Source organism: Oncorhynchus nerka, linkage group LG9b (assembly GCF_034236695.1).
Source record: "Oncorhynchus nerka isolate Pitt River linkage group LG9b, Oner_Uvic_2.0, whole genome shotgun sequence".
NCBI lineage: Eukaryota > Metazoa > Chordata > Actinopteri > Salmoniformes > Salmonidae > Oncorhynchus > Oncorhynchus nerka.
The window spans coordinates 12451594-12458400 of NC_088424.1; positions in this window are offsets into that span (position 1 = coordinate 12451594).

Here is a 6807-nt window from a genome sequence, read left to right on the forward strand (position 1 = left end):
TAACTTCTATGAAGTTGCGTTCCCTTGTTTGTTTTTTTGCTTGCGTAAATTGCGATTTAAGGGGGTGTGGCCTGCCTGAACGCTAGTCCGTAATTGGAGGGGAAGTAAAAATGGTTCAATATGCACATTTATTTTTGCTCCTCTTGTTCTTAATACGTGTGTGTGTGTTAAAGGTGTCTGTAGTCTGCCAAACAGTCCTTTCAATGGTTTGTGCGTCAATGTCAACCGTTAGAGTAGCGAAGTGTCTTAAATAACTGTCATTCTACAGGCTTAAAAAAAAGTCCTATCCCTTTTTTTGTTTTTAACCGTGTACTATTAGTTCATTTTAGAACAAGTCTGTATCAAGACACATATTCAGGGTATCTTAGTGGATTCAAAACCCAGGACTTTGGGCCACACATGTGAGGCTTAAAGCAAGCAGCCAGAGTGTGTTGCCCCTCAAAAAGCCTCTAGTCAAAGTCTTGATCTTTTTAATTATATTTTTCACTATATTGTTTTCTGGTGTTATTATTATTGGAAGCTATAAAAACAAAGAGTTGGACAATCCATATGTATAACTCACAGTAATATATTGGGTAAAAAAAAACACAAATGTTTTGGCATCACTGTGCCGTTAAATGTTTTTTATACCCAATAAATTACTGGGAGGTAAAGTGTGCGACTTTGTTTTTATAGCTTACAGTTTATTCACCATTAGTCAAAACCTCTACACTAAATAATGTTCTCTGGGTGTGCGCCAGCTCATGCTTTTTATTATTAGGATTATTACTTTATTATTGATGTTCTGTCATGGTAATTGTTTATCGCTGATGCTCGTTAAGGAGCTCTATGCCTTTTTGTAAACAATTGTCATGGTTGGCCATTGGAGAAAAAAGCTGCGCTGAAATGCAAAGAGGTTGATCCCAGTGCTCAAACGGTTACGAATACACGGAATGTCGGTGACGATCGGGTTTCATAATTTGGGTTCAGGAGAAAAAAAAACGGTCAGCGATCAGTGTAGATGGGTGTTGAGGGCCAGGGTCAGTTATAGGGTGTTCGTTGTTTGTTTTTTTTCAACCACACTTTATGCCTCTTGGGCTACTCTTTGCTATATTTTATTGTTTAGGTAAACAACTCACTTATACATATGAGTATGTATACATACATTAATATACTAAGCACTATTAACGTGCCACCTCTTATTCTACTCGCTCAGCATTTATATTAAATGATCTCTACTTAGAATCAGCTAAATGTTTTATATTATTTCTCTACTGGTTGCCAACAGACTTTATCCTTTCCCAGTTGAAGGACTTCTGTGCGCATTGATGTGTGTTCACTTAATCTTTTTGTGTTCAAACAAAGATAAGTTCTCTACTGAAATATGCTTCCGAAAGAAGACACAATTTAATGATGAAAATTTACAACAACAATACAAATGTTTGTGTGCGTGTGTTAGGTTGTATTGTAGAAAATGTACACTGTCTTTTTGTCAAAGTAAAGTGCGCTGTGCTGGGTGACTCTGTGGAAATATTAGAAATGTGTTGAGGTTTTCTCTTTTTTAAGAGGTCATCTGGGTAAGCCTTTAATTTAGTCAAAGGCATGCTTCATATTCTCAAGGAATAGTTCTAGGCCATTCCTTCCAACAGTATGAGATCATTTTTGAAGCACCCTAACCAAATTGAAAGCAATCTTAATTGGCACGCTCATTTTGTCACCACCATCACTAATCACATGACAGGCAGAGACACATGTTTTGTAATATTTAGCACAAAAAAGGTGTTTCTGCTGGGGAAAATGTAATCAACTCGTTGGGTTTGTTTTTCTTTTTTCCTGTCATTGAGTGAAATCACTTACTTCCCAGTCTTACAGTGATCTATGTAACGCATCCCAATGTGACGCATCATGTTGTCCATCCACAGGGAAACTGTCAAACTTGGCGTCACACTTACCAACACACAGGTTTTCATTTGTTTCAGAATAGTCATGAAAATGTGCTTACCCTTAAGTCCCTCCAGCTGTGAGCCTTCAAGAGTTCACTTCAAATTTGTCTAATGATTTTAGATATCGAAAGTGGTCTGTTGGCTTGAGGCCACATTCCATGCCATCTATTGTGAAGATCCAGCTATAAACCCCAATCCCCAAATCAATGGCAAAGGTGAACATAGTCTAGTTACCTGAACATTATTCAGTGCCTATCATTTCCACTCATTCTGGGTTTAAGGCATATAGTTTATATATATCTCAAGTGGTTTAACGTTTATTCAAGGTCATGTCCCAAACCGTGTGTAATGTTTTGGGACGTGACCTTAAATAAACGTTAAACCACTTGAGGTCTAAAACGTGCAACAAACTTTGATTTTGGAGTAAACTGTCCCTTTCTGAAAGCCTATAGGTGAGTAGAATTAACAATTATATAGTTTCTATGGGAATAGCAATGATGTTCATGTCAGTCTCATGCTTTCATTTGTTTCTGAGTGAAACTGCTGCCTACCCCTCCTTCACACAGCCAATGAACTCTTCCCCCAAACCACAGAACTCTTACTGCTGTTTTGGGCTCACATTTTAATTCCTAACTTTTGGGAAAAACTCAATGGCTGTTTTTTTAATGATTAATCCCTTGTAAAATATCTCTTAAATTAAGGTACAGTTTTAATTTCAGCAAGAAAATACGTTTTTATATGTATTATACTCCATTAAGGAATGTTTAGAATTATCTTCCTCCAATGTGGATGTAGCCATTATTACACCATTTTATGACTTTGTAAGAGAATTCACTGTGTGAAAATTGGTTTGCATTTTTGTATAATACAATCTGCTTTTTTTGTTTGATTACGAGAGGGAGGTCAAACTGGAAGTTTTTAAGAGGGAAATGAACCTGTGAAATTGAGAATCTTTTTTTAATTTATGTACAACAGTGATTCTATGCTGAGGGGGGTGGATTAAAAGATATTGCTAACTCTGATATTCGCGTCTTGTTTTACTTTCCCATGGGGAAATGAGTGAACATCTGAGCGCAAGTATTATCATGCATAACACTACATTATTTTTTTATCTGGCCCTGCCTGTTAGCCCACATCTTTATCCACCCCAAACTGTGGAGGACAGAGATTAATTTTGCCCACCACCAATTTGAGGTATCAAAACGGAATTTAAGAGAGGATTAAGGAGAATCAACCAATTTACGGCCACATTGATGGCGTGTGTAATGTTACACAGCGTGGAGACATGTTTAGTTAGTTGTCATGATGAGCCCTTCCCAGTTAGCTAGTTTATTCTGACCGGCAGTGGTGTTGTGGAGGGTATACGGTGTACAGTGCTTTTACACCTGCATTGTTTGCTGTTTGGGGTTTTAGGCTGGGTTTCTGTACAGCACTTTGAGATATCAGCTGATGTACGAAGGGCTATATAAATACATTTGATTTGATTTGATCAATAAAGCTGATTGAACAGAGAATGTTAAGCTTAATGTTGATAGGCTTTATTTTTCCACGTTTTAGGCGCAGCAACATGTGAATGTCCCAAAATGCGTTCTTAAATGCTAATGGTTTCATGGACAAAGATGGAAATGTAGAAAGAGGGGCGATCTAAAGATGGAACAACTACCATGGGTCGCTAATATGATTTTGGCTATAGGCTACTTCGAAGCAAGGTAAGATGCCTCATATGAATTAAAACATCCAGGTTTCAACTAATTAAGGAACAGGAAAAATACAGCGATCCTATTACAGGCTGAACGTCTTCTGGTAGATGGAAAGGCTTTCCCAAAAACCTTAAATGTTAACTAGTTACAAAGTAGTGTATGCTTATCTGGCAGAATGATATGATTATTTGCGTCAAACCTGTGGCCATCATGTGCTACAGAAAAACCTCTTTACCAATCAGCAGTGCTTGGTGCCTGCACACTTGAATTAAAGGGAAACTACACTCAAAAATCTTAATGTCTTAAAAGTGGTCTCCAGATGTGGTGCTTTAAAACATCACATTTTTTTGTGGCTAAGAATGAAAACCTGTGAATTTCTGACTCGCTTGACAGCCTTTTATCGGTTTCAATAGTATGGCTACTATTAGCCTACTGCACAGTACAGCTTGAGTTGGCCTGACTGAAAGACATGTTTTAAAAAAATATTTTTTGGTAATTCAAAGTGTATGTTACTGTTTCTCATATAATTTTTCACACAGTGCATCTTTCCGTTGCGGGATGGGCCATTTGGGAAATGTTTGGCAAAATTAGAGTATATCCACTTCTCCAGGCACTATGCCACTGCTGGCTGGCGCTATTTAAAACTTGTTTAAAAGAAGGCAATATTTATTTTGATGAGCGAGGGAGAAATAACTTGTAGTATTGGTCACTTGTCGCTGTGGAGATGGCCAAACACATCGAGTTCCTTGGCGCACATATCTCAGAGGAGCTGAAATGGTCAAACCACATGGACACCATGGTGAATGCACGACAGCGACTGTTCAACCATCCCAGCCTGGTACAGCAACTCCCCTGACCGCAAGGCACTACAGCGGGTAGCATGCTCAGCTGACTGCACCATTGGGTGCACAATGCCTGCCCTCCGGGACACCTACAACACCAGCTGTCGCAGGAAGGCCAAGCAGATCATCAGGGACCCGAGCCACGGGTCCCTTTATCTGTCAGTGAATTCAATTGTTGAATCATGTTTTGTCATGATTATGACTCATTTCAAGTAACTATCTGCGGGTTTAAAGAAACTTTCAATATACTTTGCATAGAAACACAAATAAAAGCATGTAGATAGAAAGATGTGTGTGTGATGTATGCTAGAATGAAGGCTTAAAAACAGCTGCATATGCATATTAGCCGATACATATGGCATAGCCTACACATATAGGATACCTTGCAATTCAGTCTCCTCTCAAAACTGTTGTACAATGTGCTCTGCAATGAGATAACCAGAGTTTGTTTTTTGAACCAGATTAGTTCTCAAACAGCAGCTAGCTGCCCAATACCATGGTGGGCATGCATAATATTGGATGCTTTGGAATATAAGGTATGGAGAATGAATGATAAAGAGCCTGTAGTAGAATTGAAGAAAAATCAGTTGGGAAATTAATGTTTGAGTTTTAAATAGATCAATAAATGTTCAGCGAATGTGAGTATTTACACTGAAAAATATATATAAACGCAACGTGACAATTTCAAAGAATTTAGGGACATTTTCAGCATCCAGGAATTGTGTACAGATCCTGGCGAAATGGGGCCATGTATTATCATGCTGAAACGTGATGGCGGCAGATGAATGGCACAACAATGGGCCTCAGGATCTCGTCACAGTATCTTTGTGCATTCAAATTGCCATCGATAAAATGCAATTGTGTTTGTTGTCCGTAGTTTATGCTTGCCCATACCATAACCCCACCATGGAGCACTCTGTTCACAACGTTGACATCAGCAAACCGCTCGCCCACACTCTGCCATCTGCCTGGTACAGTTGAAACTGGGATTCATCCGTCATGCCAGTGGCCATCCAAGGTGAACATTTGCCCACTGAAGTCGATTATGACGCCAAACTGCAGTCAGGTCAACACCCTGGTGAGGACGACGAGCACACAGAAGAACTTCCCTGAGACGGTTTCTGACCGTTTGTGCAGAAATTCTTCGATTGTGCAAACCCACCATTTCAACAGCTGTCTGGGTGGCTGCTCTCAGACAATCCCGCAGGTGAAGAAGCCAGATGTGGAGGTCCTTGGCTGGCGTGGTTACACGTGGTCTGTGGTTGTGAGGCCGGTTGGACGTATTGTCAAATTCTCTATAACGATGTTGGAGGCATCGTATGGTAGAGAAATGAACATGAAATTCTCTGGCAACAGCTCTGGTGGACATTTCTGCAGTCAGCATGTCAATTGCATGCCCCCTCAAAACTTGAGACGTTAAGGCATGTGTTGTGTGAAAAAACTGCAGATTTTAGAGTGGCAATTTTATTTTCCCCAGCACAAGGTGCAGCTGTGTAATGATCATGCTGTTTAATTAGCTTATTGATATGCCACATCTGTCAGGAGGATGTTGTGTTACAGCCTGAATTAAAAATGGATTAAATATATAAACTCTGCAAAAAAAGAAACGTCCTCTCACTGTCAACTGCGTTTATTTTCAGCAAACTTAACGTGTAAATATCTGTATGAACATAACAAGATTCAACAAATGAGACAGAAACTGAACAAGTTCCACAGACATGTGACTAACAGAACTGGAATAATGTGTCCCTGAACAAAGGGGGGTTCAAAATCAAAAGTAAAAGTCAGTATCTGGTGTGGCCACCAACTGCATTAAGTACTGCAGTGCATCCCTTCCTCATGGACTGCACCAGATTTGACAGTTCTTGCTGTGAGATGTTACTCCACTCTTCTACCAAGGCACCTGCAAGTTCCCGGACATTTCTGGGGTGAATGGCCCTAGCCCTCACCCTCCAATCCAACAGGTCCCAGACGTGCTCAATGGAATTGAGATCCGGGCTCTTCACTGGCCATGGCAGAACACTGACATTCCTGTCTTGCAGGAGAACATGCACAGAACGAGCAGTATGGCGGGTGGCATTGTCATGCTGGAGGTTCATGTCAGGATGAGCCTCAGGAAGGGTATCACATGAGGGAGGAGGATGTCTTCCCTGTAATGCACAGCGTTGAGATTGCCTACAATGACAACAAGCTCAATCTGATGATGCTGTGACACACCGCCCCAGACCATGACGGACCCTCCACCTCCAAATCGATCCCGCTCCAGAGTACAAGCTTCGATGTAATGCTCATTCCTTCGCCGATAAACGCAAATCCGACCATCACCTCTGGTGAGACAAAACC